The following is an 18,984-nucleotide window of genomic DNA, read 5'->3' on the forward strand; positions in this document are numbered from 1 at the left end:
CCCTCCCTCTCTCCCCTTTGGCCACGCCCACCGCCTAAAATCAGGATGCGTGTGTTTGTGTTTGTATGGGAAAGGTGGGTTGTTTGTTAAAAACCCCCCATGGGTGGTCCACAATGGGGGGAGGGCACGCGCAAGGGGGACGGTTGAATGCCCTACTTGCCTTCTCCTCCCCCCCCCCGTGAACTGTAACTCGCAGTTGCCGCTGCTTGCCTCTTTTTTTGATGTAAATCGTCAGAGCTGTGCCCAACTCAAGTCCTGCTCAGAGCAGGCTCAGTGGAATGAATGGGCCTAAGTTGTTCTTAATGCTTTCACTTGGATTCCTGCACTGGGCAGCGGGTTGGACTCGATGGCCTTACAGGCCCCCTTCCAACTACGATTTTGTGATCTGTGGGTCTGCGGTTTGTTCTAAAGATGTTTGTAGTTTTGAGTTTTAAATGGCTGTAAGCTGCACTAGAGTGAAGGGTGGGTATAGAAAAGCAAATTAAGTGTACTTGGGATACATAATGAGAAGACATGATTCACTAGAAAAGGCAATTATGCTGGGAAAAACAGAAGGGAGTAGAAAACGAGGAAGGCCAAACAAGAGATGGATTGATTCAGTAAAGGAAGCCACGGACCTGGATTTACAAGATCTGAACAGGGTGGTTTATGACAAATGCTATTGGAGGTCACTGATTCACAGGGTCGCAGTAAGTCGTAATCAACTTGAAGACATATAACAACAACATAGGATGCAACCATAAGCTTCTGGCATTTGTAGAACCTGAGATAAGAGGCAATTATACTTTTCTTTGTGTGTGTGTGTGAGAGAGAGAGAAACTAGCCTGCTTCCCCCTTTCTGTTTTTTCCTTCTCCCCCCCCCCAAAAAAAAAATCCTGTGGATGCCTGTGCTCCTTCTCCTCTTTCAGACTTTATTTGGGAATGTGGCTTTTCCTTGGTAGAAAGGCCCACTGGGCTCAATGATCCTTGCTCCCAGGAAAGTATATCTGTGGTTGTAGCTTTCATATGCTCTCCCAGGCTTAAGTTTTTTTGGGGGTGGCTGGTTCTTTTTTATCTAGGCATCTGTCTAATATAAAATGACACGCTTGTAAGTTTATTTCCTTCACCTCTCCCCAATTTGAGAATGGGGCTTGGAATTGGTTTACTTTGGAGGAAGGCCCACTGGATCCATTGGTGCCTAATATCCAGGAAAGTGTGCACAGGATTGCAGGTTTAAAAAGAGGGTCCTCCAGTCCTCCACCCCAGTTGCCAATTTATTATATTTATTTATTAACATCATTTGTATACTGCTTAGTTCACACTGTCTAGACAGGAACTGCCAAGCAAGAAGGAGAGTGTGGAGGAGAAATTGAATCTGTAGAACAGGATTTGACAGCAGGGCATTTTGGAGGATAGGATTTGGGACTTTGACCTCCTAAGTGGCTCGCCTGCAAAGGTGCTAGTTCAGAAGGATTGTAGGGGTTGTGGGCAGTGTCTGCTTCTCTCGTTCTCCTTTGCTTTTTGTTTTTTCAATGTATAACAAAACTGCTTAAATGAGAAATTATATTTAACTTATTAATCAGTTTCATGCACAGTATTGAACTCTGAAGACTTCAGAATGGCTGTGGACCATACACAAGAAATATCTTTCTTTTACTATTCACATTACTTGCTTCAACAGTTATTCTTCCTCATTGCTTAAATCAAAAGGTGCATATTAATTTCTATTCAAGGGCTGAATTTAATGATGGAGAATTTTTAATGCAGACATGTGGTTATCCCTATTCTACAATGTCATCTTTCCTTTCTGCCCCCCAATAATATGCTGTGGATGATGTATTGGCATAGAACTTCTCATTTTTATGCTAAGGGGAGAAGGAGTCTGCATTTAGAAAGTACCCCTAACAAAATGTCTCCCTGACACTTTGGGCTCCTTTGGGAAGAAGGGCAGGATACAAATTTGATACATTACTGTGTGCTGTTGTACCCCTTTCTGAGGTCATTATTAGACAAGATCTTTTCTTCTTATGCTATGCTTAATGAAGTACCTCAGAACATGCATCCTCAGCTCCATAAATTGACAGCTCTTTTATTGTCCCTATCATAGGAACATAGGATTATTCCACATCTGGCTGTTTGTCTGTCCAGCCTAGTATTGTTTAGTCCAGGGTCTCAGGTCAGAGACAAGTGATCCCACAAGATCATTTTACTGGAGATTCCAGGGATCAAAGATGAAACCTTCTGCATGCAAGGTATGTGCTCTACTACTGAGCTATGGCCCCTCCTCATGAGCAGGTGCCCCCCCCTGAACCTCATAGGCAATGGGCATCTTGTGGTGCCTCCAGTCAAACAGCTACCCAAATATATCACAGCTGTAGAATGTGCAGAGTCCCACCTGAAGAAGGAAGACATTCTGAACTGAATAGACATAATTCAGCTCTTGTCGTATCTATTCTTTAGGTAGACCCACTCTTTCTGTCAGTACATCTTTACAGCATCTAGTGCCATGTGTAAAAAGATCACACTCTTACTGTATTTAGCTTTTTGACACATGACTTTAATATAACGAGGACCTTGATTATGTGCTTTGGCACGCTTCTTTATAGTGATAGTTATGTCTGTTCCCCATAAAGTTTGGGAAAGGTGTGGAATAACCCATTGCCTAGAGTAAGTCTTCTGACATCAGAAAATTACCTTCACAAAGATCTTTTTAAATACATAGGTGGTGTTCCTTGGACTGTGTCCCATCCTTGGTAAACAGCTGCCATGCTATCTCCATAGTTTTTGATCTTGTTGTTGTCATGTGTCTTCAAGTCGATTTTGACTTAAGGTGACCCTATGAATCAGTGACCTCCAATAGCATATGTTACAAACCACCCTGTTCAGATCATGTAAGTTCAGGTCTGTGGCTTCCTTTATGGAATCAATCCATCTCTTGTTCGGCCTTCCTCTTTTTCTACTCCCTTCTGTTTTTCCCAGCATGTCTTCTCATTATGTGTCCAAAGTATGATAACCTCAGTTTCATCATTTTATCTTCTAGTGATCGTTCTGGTTAAATTTGTTCTAACACCCAATTATTTGTCTTTTTCCATGGTATGTGCAAAGGTCTCCTCCAATACTGCATTTGAAATGAGTTGATTTTTCTCTTCTCCGCCTTTTTCATTGTCCAACTTTCACAAACATACATAGAGATCGGGCATACCATGGTCTGAATGATCCTGACTTTAGTGTTCAGTGATACATCTTTGCATTGGAGGACCTTTTCTAGTTCTCTCACAGCTGCCCTCCCCAGTCCTAGCCTTCTTCTGATTTCTTGACTATTGTCTCCATTTTGGTTAATAACTGTGCCAAGGTATTGATAATCCTTGACAAGTTCAGTGTCCTCATTGTCAACTTTAAAGTTACATAAATCTTCTGTTATTACTTTAGTCTTTTTGACGTTCAGCTGTAGTTCTGCTTTTGTGCTTTCCTCTTTAACTTTCATTAGCATTCGTTTCAAATCATTCCTGGTTTCTGCTAGTAGTATCTTAAATTATTGATGTTTCTCCCTCTGATTTTCACACCTCCTTCATCTTGGTCCAATCCCGCTTTCCATATGATATGTTCTGCATACAGATTAAATAAATAAGATGATAAAATACACCCCTGTCTCAGACCCTTTCTGATTGGGAACCAATCAGTTTCTCTATATTTTGTCCTTACATTAGCCTCTTGTCCAGAGTATAGGTTGTGCATCAGGACAATCAGATGTTGTGGCACCCCCATTTCTTTTAAAGCATTGTATAGTTTTTCATGATCTACACAGTCAAAGGCTTTGCTGTAATCTGTAAAGCACAGGGTGATTTCTGAAATTCCTTGCTCCGTTCCATTATCCAACGTATGTTTGCTATATGATCTCTGGTACCTCTTCCTTTTCTAAATCCAGCTTGGACATCTGGCATTTCTCGTTCCATATATGGTAAGAGCCTTTGTTGTAGAATCTTGAGCATTACTTGCATGGGATATTAAGGCAATAGTGCGATAATTACTGCATTCTCTGGGATCCCCTTTCTTTGGAATTGAAATATATATTGAACGCTTCCAGTTTGTGGGCCATTGTTTTCTTTTCCATATTTGTTGACAATTTCTTTGTAAAAATTTGGACAGATTCAGTCTCAGTAGCTTGTAGCAACTCTACTAGTATGCCGTGTGTTCCTGGTGATTTGTTTCTTCCAAGTATTTTAAGAGCAGCTGTCACCTCGCATTCTAGAATTTCTGGTTCTTCATCATACGGTTCCTCTGTGAATGAATCTGTCATCCTTGCATCTCTTTTATAGAGTTCTTTAGTGTTTTGCTTCCATCTTCCTTTTATTTCATCTCAGTCAGTCAGTGTGTTCCCATGTTGATTATTTCCTTTTCATTTCTCTAATCTTTTGGAATAGGGCTCTTGTTCTACCTTTTTTGTTGTCCTCTTCTATTTCTGTACAATAACTATTGTAATATTTTTCTTTGTCCCTACGTACTAGTCACTGTATTACGTACTAGTCGCTGTATTATTGCATTTAGGGTTCTGACCATGTTTCCGTCTCCTTTTGCTTTTGCTTTTCTTCTCTCTTGAACCATTTTAAGAGTTTCTTCTGTCATCCATTGAGGTCTTTTTCTCTTTTTAATTAGAGGTATTGTCTTTTTGCATTCTAGGTCATTTTCTAGCATTCTAGCATTTTGATTTAGGTACGTCAAAGAAAGGCTGGACTCCTTCGTGATGTCTGACTGCCTAATGCCTTTTATTTTAATGAGTGGGTAACCTTTTTCTGCCCGAGGGCCACATTCCCTTCTGGCCAAAAGTGGGTGGAGCAATTAATATAAATTTTACCTCTGTACAGTAGGCTAGTTTCTATACTTATCTCTCTGTTCTTCATCCAGGCAATGAAGGGGCAAAATCAGAGTACCAGGACACTTGCCAGTCAGGCAGAAATACTCCAGGTGTGAAACAAGGCCTTTGAGGGGTATGACCTGGGGAGAATTACCAGGGCCAAAGAGAGGCTAGGAGGGCTGCATTTGGCACCTGGGGCTGAGGTTTCTCACCCCTGATTTAGAGAGAATAATCTTAGTTCTCTCTTCCGTCCTCCACCCTCCCTGGTCCTGTTTTCCCTGTTGACTTTTACCATTTCTCTTGGCTTTCATCTATATGTTTTAGGATAGGGGAAAAGCTGTAGCCTATGAGCACATGGGTTGCATGCAAAAGACCTGAAGTTCAGTTCCTCTGTTTATGTAGTCCCCCTCCCACCCCTGTTAGTTTTAATGGATTTATCTTTTACTTTGTATTGTATTTATTGTAAGCTACCCGGATAACTTTATGTTATGGGGTAGCATACAAATGTCCTAAATAAATAGACAGGACTGGGAAAGCGTCCTGACTGAAACCCTGGAGAGCCACTGCCATTCAATCTAGAACTATCTAGATGAATGACTTTCACAGAATTGGGAGTGAATTGCAGTGTGTTAAAATATTGTTATGAGTTGCCTTGTTATACTGTTGCAAGGCTTTAAGTTCAGTGTGGAAATATAGTAATGTTGGTGGTGATAGCATTGCTGCTATGTATGCTTGAGTTCCTAAAAAAACAGCGCTCCTGGGACCAAGCTAGGAGTCAAACACGCTGCTCCTGCAACATGGTGGTAAGGTACAGTACAGCGTAAGGCACCAGATTCAGCTGAGTCCTGACCCAAATCGGGCCTATTTGGAGGTTTTTGGGCCTCGGCCAAGTCAGGCTGAGACAGCCGTGGATTTCTACAGGTCAGATTGGATGGCCCAGAGTGATCCAGTGCTGTCAGGGGGCAGGGCATTGGGCAGGAAGAAGAGGCAGCCATCAGGCGGAAAACCCGCAAAAAAGCCAAGACCAAAAATGTAGGCCCAACTCTGCAGCTGTCTTTCCTGCCTGAGCACCCTTCAGGATCAATGCCTCTTCTCAACAGAGTGAAGGCGTAGGTCCTGCCGAGTGCAGGTACTGCTTTGCAAGCAGCTTCCCTGAAGGAAAGCCACGTGAAACAGCATTTCACAGAACTGACCCCTGCTCTTGGATGGGGGGGGGAGAAGGTGCAACATCTCCTTTCCCTGCACCCGCCCAGCCGTATTAGGTTTTTTTTTTACTCTAATTAAAGAAAAGGGGCTTCCCCTCTGCCCAGTGCCCACCCACCCAACCTCTTCCCCTCTCCCTTCCTACGTCCCTGGCCTCCTCCTCCCCCTGCCCCTCCCCCAGGTCAGTTTCACCTATCCTAAGCATGATTGCACAGAGGTAAATCCCACTGAACTCAAAAAGCATGCAAATGATCAAACCTGACATCCCATCACCTTTTTGTCCCTTCCCTCCCTCTTCCTTCACCTCTCCCCCTCCCCTTCCAATCCCCTCCTCCCACTCCCCTCTCCCCACCCTTGCTCCTTCCTTCTCCTATTCCCTGCTAAAGAATTGGACTGTGAAAGACCAACCCAAATTGTGTTTGCATTTTGACAAATTTGTAGGGCAGTACAATATCTCGGAGACGAGGTCAGGTCCCCTGCTCCCCTGGCGCATTAACTATAGCTGCCCAATTTCCCTGCTTTTTCATGTTTGATAGAAATATCTGTTGGCTATAGGTATGTTCTTAATCTGCAAGGGTGTTTTTTTTGCCTGTTAGTGAATTTCAACACACTAGCTAGACTCCTTGAGGATAAGTCCTAACGAATTCAGAGGGACTTACTGTTCGAGAATACAGGATTAAGAATACCCTGTAACAGGATATATTTCATCTGCTAGCTTAGCCCCAAAATTATGCCAATTAGTTTATTTATGAAATTTAGATGTGTACACACACCTTAGTTTATTCAAACAATAATTACAAAACAATTACAAATATAATTACATGAGTCGGAGTTGCACGCTGCTGCACCCTAAGGGCTTTATATGTTAGTTTTTGCTAGTTGAGAGAATAAAGCAAACAGGTAGAAAATGAGAGTGATATTATAGAGAACCAAGTTTTATTCTCAGCTTTTAGAAACAGTTATGTAAGTTTCAGGACTATCACTCATTATTGTAAGAAACTCTTAATTTCAGAGGAACTGCAAAAGACAAGCATTCCTATCATGTAACACAGGTGTGGGAAACCTCTGGCCCTTCAGATGTTGCAGAACTACAACTCCCATCAGTCCTAGCAAGCATGGCAAGGGATGATGGGAGTTGCAGTTCAGCAATATCTGGAGGACCAAAGCTCCCACACCTAATGTAACTGAATGGCAATATTGGCTACAAATGCTAAATTTCTTAAATTAATTAAAAATCATCCAGGCATTTTTTTAACTTTTAAACTGCAGAAGATGAAAATCAGAGTATGGGGCAAGGTTAATAGGATTACAGGTATTCTATGAATATTGCTAATTTTTAATTTCAGCAAATTATGAGAACACTGACAGCAAAAAGTCCAACAGGGGTCTGGTTCCCCCCCTGTCCTTTTACACTTTGAACTCTCGATTCTCTCTGCATGTTTTGTGTATCACCATGAAAATTTAGAGAGTTGTTAAACAAATGTTGCTGAGTTCAGTACTATAAGTTTGGTAAGGTTTTGTTTTGAATTGAGCTTATGGGAAGGATCAGAATGGCATGGGGGGTGTTTTCAATTTAACATTGCAGAATGCAAAAAATCTATACTGGCTGTAGTATGCAGCCACTCTTGTGGCTGTAGAATAATAAAGTATGCTTGAGCTTAAAAGTATTGCATATCTCAACTTTCCCCAAACCTTCTTTTTTCCAAAACTCCTTCCCCTGCCTGCAGAACCTTTTTCTGTCTTGCTTCAGAAATGTCTTCAACATTTTGACTGGCCTTGGCAGACAAGCCAAAAAATAGGTTGCTAGGAGGACTCTTGTTCCCTTGCTAGTTTGGCTGCTGTGTGGCTGAGGATGCCACCCCAGCACCCTTTCTTGCTCTGTAGCAAAAAAGCCTTGGAGGGGCACTTGCTGGTTTGACCCTATGTAGCTTAACAGTGTAGCAGCCAAGCAACCCCCAGCTTTCCTCCCAACCTTAACAATGGGCAAGAATTGGGGATTGTTGCACAACTGCCAAGGCTAATTTCACCCACCTCTATAGCTGCAGGGTTGGGAGGAATACTGGGGTTCATATAGATGAAAATACCCAAGGTATTTATCTTCATGCTGTCATCCTATTGGTTGAATGACAAAAGGAGGGTGGTTCACACTTTCTGCTTCACATCACTCAAGAAATGGGTGTTATCTGTTGGATGCTCCACTTGGAGATCGGGGATGGGGTAGTCAGTGATGCCCTCCAGATGTTGGATTCCAAACTCACATCAGCCCCAGCCAGCTTGACCAGTGGTCAGAAATGATGGGAGTTGTGGGACTTCCGGGAAGGGTGACTTAGCCTGTGCCTGCTTTTGAGACGGGCTCCTGCCTCAAAAGAAGCTTATTCAGATATATCAGTCAGATTTTTTTTTTTTTGACTGATTAAACTTCTCCCGGGTAGGGAGAAACGAAGAGATTAACCTCAAAGCCTATTTTTGTTGGGACGACCAGATCTCATTAATTTATGGGACGAGGTCCAGCCGACGAAGGTGGGACGGATTTTCAACAACAAGCTCTATCTGATAAAGCGAACGTTCATCTTATCTTCTAAGAGAGAACGCACTAACAGGCAAGCACCCTTCTTTCTATATTTTTCTTTTACTTGACTTAAATTGTTGCTGTTTAAAAGAGATTTGCCAGATTGATCGGTTTTTGACATCTCACTGGGGAGCCATAACTTCTCTCTGCTACTCACTAATTAATAGCTTATCTCTGTTTTTGTTGCAAAAAGCTGTCCTGGATTTGCATTCTAAAGATATACACAGAAGAGGGATTTCTATTCCAGATTTTTATTTTGAAGAATATTATATTGTCTGAGACTACTCTCTTTTTGGTCTATTTTATTTTGACGAATCTGTTTCCTGACGACCGCCATTAATTGTTTCGATCCTGGGAACTGCATTTTGTTTACTTAAGCATGGAGAGATAAGGCTGTCTGCTCTGTTTATATTGTGATGTCACCAAGTTTGGAGTATTAACCCAATTGTTGCTGAAATAAGAAGTGGTTTTCCTATATTTTTCTTTTAAAATGGCAATTAAGAAAGTGGCTGAGAATCTGGAAATAACTATGTTTCAGAAAATAATGGATGAGATTGAGATAACGAAACAAAACCTGCGACAGGGTTGTAAGGAGCTGAAAATTGAATTGAGTAAAATGAAGCAGGAGATTAAAGATATAGGGGTCCCTGTGAGAGAGGTGACCCTGGAAGGGGTCCCTGTGAGAGAGGAGACCCCGGAGATTGGAACAAACGTGGAACAGGAAAAAGATTTGGAGTCTATGGACTTTAGAAACAAAATCTATTGTTTGGAGACACAGGAGATTAAAGACATAGGGGTCCTTGTGAGAGAGGAGACCCTGGAGACTGGAACAGGGGTCCCTGTGAGAGAGGAGACCCTGGAGACTGGAACAGGGGTCCCTGTGAGAGAGGAGATCCCGGAGATTGGAACAAACGTGGAACAGGAACAAGATTTGGAGTCTATGGACTTTAGAAATAAAATCTATTGTTTGGAACTCAATGTTATCTCTGAAGAAATTAATGAAGATTCTAGAGATAAAGTTATCAATGGCATGGATAATCTTCTGGACTGGATTGATGTGATGGAGCCCAATATAGAGAAAATCTATGGAATTAACTGCAGCCATGTGACAATGGAAAAACTTTCAAGAGATGACCCAGTGTATTTTGAAAAAAAGAACAGAGATATGATTTTACAGCAGTATTTCAGCAACCTATTCAGAATGGATGGCAAGAAAATATTTGGGATAGAGGTAATTCCCATCAGACTCTTACTATATGACTATGGCTTTGACAGCAAGATTATTATGGAATACTGATAATGGAAGATTGGATACTGAAATTACTGGACTTAACAAGACTACTGAAGATGGAAGATGGAAAATGGAACTAATAGGGATAATAGAACAATGGCTACTGAAATTACTGAACCTAACAGATTCTGATGTGATGGATTAATTGAAATGTTTATTTTGACTATGGTTATGACAATAAGATTATCATAATTAGTAATGAGATGGATTAATCGATATGCTTATCTGGAAAAAAAAATTGATAGATATATTTCTTAAAGAATTGAAACCTCTCTTTGACTTTTTGTGGAAAGAATAAAGTAATGTTTATGAGATTTGATGATTAAGTAAGATAACTACTGGAGGAAAGTGATTTTATAATATGACTTAAGAGACAGGATTGTTATATATTATAGACTTATAACTGATTTGATCTTTGACAAATGGGAAGTCAATATTTTACTCTTTATTTTTTATTTTTCTTTTTTTTTTCTTTTTTTTTTTTTTTGTTTAACTATTTTTGATTTTGTTTTTTGTCTTTGAATGTTTTATGATTTCGTCTTGTATGTTTTATGAAAATCTGAATAAAAATTATTGAAAAAAAAAAAAGAAATGATGGGAGTTGTGGTTGGCGATCACTCATGGGCGAGTAAGATTGTCTTCAAAGATAATTTAGTTGGAAGACGCCTGTGCGTTAATTTGTTTTATGTGGGGAGATCGGCGCATGATGATCAACACACAATCTTGACAGAAAAAGACTTTGATCCAATGGCATGGGTACCACGACGTTTTCCAGAACAAGTCTTTTATCTGCTGCAGCCTTAATCCGCCTTCACAGCCGTTGTAATATACACATTGTTATCCTCCGCCTGTTCTGCCGTTGAGGACATTCTTGGATCGTTCTTTGTCTGGTTCCTCTCCCTTGACCTTACTGCCATGGGTGACCTTGCTGGGAGCACATGACTCCCGACAGCATCGCTCACAGGGTTCATTGGAACACACAAGCCCACTCACCACTACAAGATGACGATCCAGCAGGGGGGATGGGAGTTGTAGTCCAGCAACATCTGGAGGGCACCACTTTGGCTGCCTCTGGGGCAGCTGAACTGTTAGGAGAACTGAAGCTGCTGACTCTTACAAAAAATAAGGTTTTCCTCTGTGTGCGTGTGTGTGTATGTCTTGGGCATGGCATTACTGTGAAGCAGTTGACACCTATTGCTGAAGTAAACTACCCTTTGAATTGCAGCATGTTCTCACTGTATGGTGGATTGCTAGGATGAATGGCAGAGAGGTTTATTTATTCACATTGCCAATTGTACCTGTAAAGTCCAGGCAGAAGGAATTTTGTGGCATGTGGTCAGAGGCATAGGCCAATTTAGTTAGCGTAAGGCACAGCTCACTGTGAACAGGCAGCATATGTATAAACTCAACCAACCAACTACTTCGGAATCCAGCATCAATTACAGGTTATTGCAGGCTTGCCTATGTCACTTGCCTGCTAACTACTAGCAAATAATGAAGCTGTTGTACATTGACTTATTTTGCTGATTTGCCACACATGACATGACACAGTGGAGCAATTCCATATTGTCAAGGGTCTGTTGACATCAACTCCAGGAAATGGAGTTTTAGACCCTTTACCCACTGTGAATTGTTTGCAAGGCACTTTGAGGGTAAAGTTGCTCGCCTCCGTAGCAGTCTTGATGCCCCATCCACATCTACTGTAGTTCCCAATGAGGTGTCCAGTGCAACGTCTGCTGCAACTTCTTGGGAATGGTTTCAGTAGATGAGGCCTGATGATGTAGACAAGGTGCTTGCGATGAGGCAGCCAGTCACGTGTCCTCTCAACGCTTGCCCTTCTTGGCTTATTAAAGCTTGCTGTGGGGGAGTGGATCCAGAGTGTGGTCAGCACATCATTTTGAGAGAGAGTGGTTCCAGCCACCTTGAAAGAGGTGGTGATCCAACTACTGCTGAAAAAGCCCACCCTGGACCCATTGGTCTGCAACAATTGCCAACCTGTTGCAAATACCCCCTTCTTAGGGAAGGTGATTGAGAGGGTTGTGGTGCAGCAGTTGCATGTACTCTTGGATGAAACTGTTTATCTTGACCTATTCCAGTCTGGGTTCAGGCCTGGTTATGAGACTGAATCAGCCTTGGTCACCCTGATATATGACTTTATCAGGAGAAGGACAGGGAGAGTGTGACCCTGTTACTCTTACTTGATCTCTCAACGGCTTTTGATACCATTGACCATAGTGTCCTTCTGGGCTGAGTTGGTGAGATGGATATCGGAGGCACTGTTTTACAGTGGTTCCGATCCTATCTCCAAGGTCATTTTCAGAGAATAGCATTGGGTGATAGTCTTTCGGCCCCCTGGCAGTTGTGCTGTGGGTGCTGCAGGGTACCATCTTGTCCCCTATGCTGTTTAATATCTATATGAAGCCCTTGGGAGTGGTCATCAGAAGATTTGGGGTGAGGTGTCAGCAGTATGTTTATGATACCCAGCCCTATTTCTCTGTAACATCTGAATCGGGAGAGGCCATGCATGGACTGCTGCTTGGACTCAGTGGTGGGCTGGATGAGGGCCAATAAACTGAGTCTGAATCCTAACAAGATGGAGGTGCTGTGGGTTGGTGGTTTCCAAGTTCAGATGATTGGTTAGTTTCCAGCTTTGAATGGGATTGTACTCCCACTGAAAGAGCAGGTCTGTAGTCTGGGGGTGCTCCTGGATCCATCTTTGTCGCTAGAGGCCCAGATGATCTCAGTGGCTAGGAGTGCCTTTTACCAGCTTTGGCTGGTAAGACAGCTGCAGCAGTTTCTGAACTGGGATAGCCTGACCACTGTTGTCCATGCACTGGTAATCTCCAGATTGGATTATTGTAATGTGCTGTATGTGGGGCTGCCCTTGAGGTTGGTCCAGAAGCTGCAGTTGGTGGAAAATGCGGTGGCGAGACTGCTGACTGGGGCAGGGTATTACCATCATGTCCCCCCGCTGCTGAAAGAATTGCAGTGGCTGCCCTTTTGCTACCAAGTTCAAGGTTCTATTTTTGGTGTACAAAGCCCTACACAGCTTGGGAACAGGATACCTGAAAGACCGTCTTATCCCTTATATACCCAGTGGATCACTGTGCTGTGCAGGTGAGGGCTTCCTGCAGATACCGTCTTATGAGGAGGTCTGTTCTGCACAACATAGGAAACGGATTTTAGTGTGGCGGCACCCACCCTGTGGAATTTCCTCCCCTTAAATATTAGGCAGGCGCCATCTCTGTTGTCTTTTCGGTGCCTATTGAAGACCTTCCTCTTTCAACATGCCTTGTAGGTTGAGACCTTATCCCAGTCTGTGTCTGTGTTGGAATTGTTTTTTAATATATTTTTAAACCTTTTTTTTAAAAAAATATGTTTTTAACCTTTTTTAAAAGATGTCTTCAAAGCTTTTAAAATTTTTTTTTAAAGACGATTTGTTTTAATGCATTTTAAAGTCTGTTTTTATGATGTTTTAAAGTGTTTTTAGTGCTTTTGTTTGTCGTCCTGGGCTTCTGCTTGGAGGAAGGGCGGGATATAAATCAAATAATAAATAAAATAAAATAAATAAGTAATGAAATGACTAATCTACACATGTCTCCCTACTGGGAGGAAGGGCAGGATATAAATCAAATAAATAAATAAATAAATAAATACATACATACATACATACATACATACATACATACATACATACATACATGTGTATGGACAGGTGAGCTGCTAATGTGCTGACTGAATTTTTTGTTATGTTGTCAGAGGCAATGTTACACAGACAAATTGGAAAAAAGGGAAAAATCTTCTGGCTTAGCTATTCTGTTTAAAATTAGGAGGCCATGCCTCTTTTTATATTGGAAAGGGAGGAGGGAAGTTGTGAAATGTGCTCTGTAAAATGTTCATCTTTAACAATACATCCTCAGTTTGTTCTCTGATGGATCATAACAGGTTTGCATCTACAGGAATGGGAGGAAAATGGAAATGAGGTGCTCATATCTGAGGAAGAGGAGTAAATGTACTGATATTGCATATTAGACAGAATCACCTTTTTCACAGAGGGTCGTTTCTACCAAGTGAATATAAGAATATTTGCATTCCTGGACTCAAATGAATTCCTTAAAGGCAATATTTATGGTATGGGCTAAGGTCTAGATTAAGAAAAGGTGACCTCTCTTCATCCCCCATCCTCTTTGCAAAGTAGTTGTTTGGGGAGGCTGTATTTCATAGCAAGATGAAATCCAGCCTATTCTCTCTGAAGCTGATGTTCCGGAAAAGAACTAGGCCCCTGGAGACACATTGCAGATCCAAGTCAGTGACATACAAGCTGTCTTGTTTTCTGACTTCATTAAAGATGTGGTCATTTCCATTTGGTTCTGAGCGTGCTTAGTAGATGTGGCATCTCTTTCTAAATATAAGCTTTATGAACAGCTGTAATGGTTTTTAGCAAAATGCTTTTCTGATTGCAAGAGAGTTAGGGGTTAGGATTGTGGAAGTGGGGTCATTATTGCTTGCATGAATGAGAGGAAAGGTGGCTGTGCTCTGTAGTCCTGAGCAGTGAAAAGCCCTTGATTGTGGATCAAAGACTGTCAGTCCTGATCTCTCATCACATCCTGGCAAACCCTCTCTGTCATCTTTCACATTTTAAGCACAGTCTCAGTAGTGCTTGTTTCATAGTAACTTTGCGAATAAATCCATCAAATGTTACTATATCAACAGTTTTTAATTGGCTAACAGAAGCAGACTAATGCCACACGGATGTGTCATTGGAGGGGGGGGAGAACCAGGTTCCAGATGAATTTACTTGTTCACCTGGAGGCAACTCTTGATTCACCACTGATGAACAGGAGAGTGGCTTTTACAAACTTAGCAGTGCACAATAAATATGTTAGCTAATCATCAAAGGCCTAGGGAAGGGTGTGGACCTGTCAACTACCTGATGTCACAATAGCATCAGGTGATCTTTTTTTGCCCACAGGAGAATTCAGAAGCCCCTTTCAAATTGCTGGACAAGATAGTGATTTGTTGGATCTTCAGAAGCCCATTTGAGTTGGCTAATTAGGGCAGTGTTCTTCAACTTTGGGTCCTCAGATGTTGTTGGATTCCAACTCGCATCATCCCCCAGCCTAATTAATGAATTGTCAAGGATAATGGGAGTTGTAGATTAATATCTGGGGATGCTAGGTTGAAGAGCACTGGATTGCTTTCCATCTCCTCAAGAATAATAAGCACTGGACCAAGGATGGACTGATTTTCTCTGCTTTGAGTATATTATAAGGCACCCAACCATAATAAGGTTTCCTGTTATGGAGATTTTTAAAATGGGGCTTGCCAAACTACACCCTCACTAATGCCCTGAAGTCAAAACCTCATCCTATATTTCGGCCTCGTCTTTGCATGCAACATGTTTATTTTCTTGTTGAAACGAATGTCTCAAAGCCTAGGGAAAGGGTGGCTTAGAAATTGTAATATCCCTTTTTGGCCAAGTGTCATTCTTCTAGCCTAGCCTGATCCTTCATGTTAAAGGTGAGCTGGCATCTTTAGAAAAGTCTTGCTTAGCCATTCCTATACTACTGAACATAGGAAGGTGCCTTATACCAAGTATGACCATTGGTCCATCTAGTTCAGTATTGTCTACACTGACTGGCAGCAGCTTTCCGTGGTTTCAGGCATGAAGCATTCCCAGCCATACTGGGGATTATGGCAGTAGTATTAAAATGTGTGTTCTGAAGTATGGTGTGTGGATTGAAAAATCCATGTTTAGGAATGACTTGCTACTTGGTCTACTTTTTTAAAAAAAAATTATTACTTTTTAGGCTACTTGGTCTACTTGAGATTTGATTGCTCTGCTGTTTTCCCATCCAGCAATTTGATGATGATTTCAATAAGGCAAGATGTGTCTCCTGTGTTAGCTGACTAGTGTTGTATAGTGCTTTTCTAGGCACTATAGACTTCTAATATTTAAATATTCATACAAATTAAATTGAAAAAGGAGAGAGAGAATTCCCTGTGGGTGCTGATTCTGTGTGGTCTAGCACTCCAGCTAGTTTTATTGGAGTGTCACATGCCAGTGGGATGGAGGATGACAAACTAGGTTTCTTGGTTAATCTTGTGACTACAAGTACCTCTGCCTCTCAACACTTTCCTTATCTCTGGGTTGGTGTAGACGTGGGGGAGTTTGGCTGCGAACTACCAGTTCGTGATTCCTAATGCAGTGGCCTTTTGAACATGTTTTGAGTGGTTATCATTATTGAAAAAAAGTGATAATATGATAAATGTAAGAATAATAAGGCAAATAAGGATGTAAAAAACAAAATAAAGGACATAGTAGACAATAGAAACAAAATATGCATTAGAAACGGAATTTTGACATTATTGGATTCTTGGGATGGTTGAGAACCCCACCTTCTTGCAATATAATACTACTGGACCAAGGAGGAAGCAGCATAAGAGTGTGAGTGATGGGTTGGGAATCTAGTTGGTCACAGAAATGAGCTGTTACGGCTCCACATTTTCAGCCATTCTTTTTGGCACAATATAATCTAAATACAATTGTATATCTCAGCTGTTGGCCCCCACAACTCTCTCAACATATTTTTCTTTTCATCTTGGAGTCTTTCTTCTCTCCTCTTTTCACTCATAAATAAAACTTGTTGCACGGTGGAGAAGATCTTATATGTTTCTCTGTGTGTCTGCATACACGCATGGTGATGTACTCGAATGCATTATTTCTTCCAAACATTTCTAGAGAAGTTTGCACTGCTTCCAGTTCAAGCTTTGCTGGGAAGGGCAAAAATCTAGTTCAAATGTCATTGACTTATTTTTGATGTTCTGGGGTGTCATCCAGGGATGGAAAAAATGACAGGAAGGAAGGGAGTGATTCTTTTTCTCATGCTAAATATAGAATGACATTAAAACCTGGGAGCAGCAGATATTGGTGTGAAAGGAATTCTGGCCCATTTTAATGTCTTCTCTTTCCATTCTTTTTTTTTTCTTTTTTTTTTTGAGGTGCTAATTTTTCGTTGTAAACTGAGTGGGTCTGGCCCCGCCAGGGGCCTCTGGAGCTAAACTCTGTGCTTCATGCAGTGCTTTCCCAATGCTTAAATTTCTCTGTGTGTTGGGAATTAAGCACTCTTCTCTCTCCTTCTGGCTCTGGGAAATTTTGAGAGTGTACCGGATATTGTGAAAATGCTTGTGGGTTTTCTTTTCTGTTTTTGTCTGGGGATTTCTGGAAGAGAGAGGCATAATGGGAAGTGAGTGGTTGGGATGTGTGGATCACTAGAATCTGCTGTGCGTATTACTACAAAACAATCCAGCAGATGCAATGGCAGGGCTTGTGTTTTTTTGCTTGTGTAAAGAAGAATGTAAGGTCAGTCTTTCTAGAGGGGACGTAGTAGAAATTTGCTAGAAAAACCAAAATGTCATAAATTTCAGAACATGAATACTGTAGTAGCAACCATTCTAGCTGTTTCAAAGACAAATGGATTTAAGAATTAAAGGGGCATACATCTTTAGTTAGTTCATACTGTAGATAGTGTCCAGTGGATATTTCAGAGGATATTGCAGTTGGCAAAAAGAGCAACCATGTTCTTTGGGTTGCTGTTCTGATCCTGATCAATCTGTTTAGGAAATACATGTGCATTCTACATGTTGATTGACTTAATTTTTTTCATTCAGTATGAAAACCAAACTGTTGAAACTACTTGTGCCTTAAGGTTGGGGAGTAGAGTTGCTTCTTGTTAGCCATTAATAAGCTTACACTTTAAAAACTTCATTTTCTGCACAGCTGTGTAATACTTACCAATTCAATTCTGTTCAGGCCAGAGGAGATATCTAGTGATATTTATGATATTCTGGACTTGTACGTTGCTTCTCTTTCTTCTTATTCTTTTTAAATTCTTTAAATGTTCATGGTCTGCTTGTGAAGTCCACATTGTTTCTATAATTGTGCATGCTTGCTTTTGAACTAGATGCATGTTGTTGGCTTAGTTCAAGTTATTTTAAATTTTGTGTTTATGCCTTTATAATTGGAAATTGCTTTGAGAAATTTTTGAAGTAATGAATAAATACAAATAATTATACTATATGAATGTCTTCTACAGTAGGCAAGCAAAAATGTTGTTTCTGAAATGGCACTGTCACATTCTACAGATTGAGGGCCTTTTGGCCATAAGGCGGGGTATAAATTTAATAAATAAATAAATAATACTCTTTAAGGGTATAGTTGTGACCCTTTGAAACCAATGTGAGCTGTGTCACTGATAGGACTGAAATTTGTTTACTGTGGTCGTAATTCCATTCTTCTTCCAAAGATGGCATACATAGTTCTCTTTCTTCCTCTCCCACTTATCTTTACAGTATCCCTATGAGGTAGGTTAGTCTGGGAGATGGTGAGTTGATCAAATTTACCCAATGAGTGCCATAGCTAAGCAGGGATTTGAGCACAGGTTTCCTAAGCCCTGGTTTGAAAGTATATGCCTGCCTAGCATTAGTGTTTGTTTTTTTTTTAAAGTTTTTCTACTGCCTTCATCATAATGGATTTCAGCATAATGTAATCACTACACACATGTGCAGAAGAAGTTGCAGTACCTTACATGTGTTGGACAGATTAGTACAGTGGATTTTATTTGTTTGCAGTACTGCTAAATCATTTATTAAAACAAGTGCTGGTAAATGGGATATAGTTACAGGAATGTGCGAGTGGCTTTTGCTTGCAACCTGAATGAATGGGAAAACATGATCTTCCTGGTCTCTATCATCCTGGGGATTTTTGGCCACATGGGAGAGAGGATACCTAGAGGCAAATATGGTATTTTTCTGTTGATGCAATTTGGTATTAAAAGTACATAATGGAAGAACATCTGCGTGTGGCCTTTTCTCTACTTTGGTGATGCTTAATAATCATATACTGTCTACTTCTGACAGTCATGGGATCTTGCTGTGGCTTAAATGTCCTGTAAGGTTGCTGTTGCTTCTCTTATTTTCAAATATGAGGACATTCTATGAATGGGACCTTTATAAGGCAGGTTATGGCGCAAATCAAATGGATAATAAACCAGTTTGACACCTCTTTATAATTGTGATTTGACATTGGTA

General features: G+C 41.0%; 1 protein-coding gene across 3 annotated transcripts in view; it reads left to right on the forward strand.

The window, feature by feature from the left end:
- Window positions 1-18,984, forward strand: part of PTPRA (protein tyrosine phosphatase receptor type A) — a 206,811-nt gene that overhangs the window by 504 nt on the left and 187,323 nt on the right. The gene's annotated exons all lie outside the window — the stretch shown is intronic.

The sequence above is a fragment of the Rhineura floridana genome, chromosome 9, assembly GCF_030035675.1.
Source record: "Rhineura floridana isolate rRhiFlo1 chromosome 9, rRhiFlo1.hap2, whole genome shotgun sequence".
NCBI lineage: Eukaryota > Metazoa > Chordata > Lepidosauria > Squamata > Rhineuridae > Rhineura > Rhineura floridana.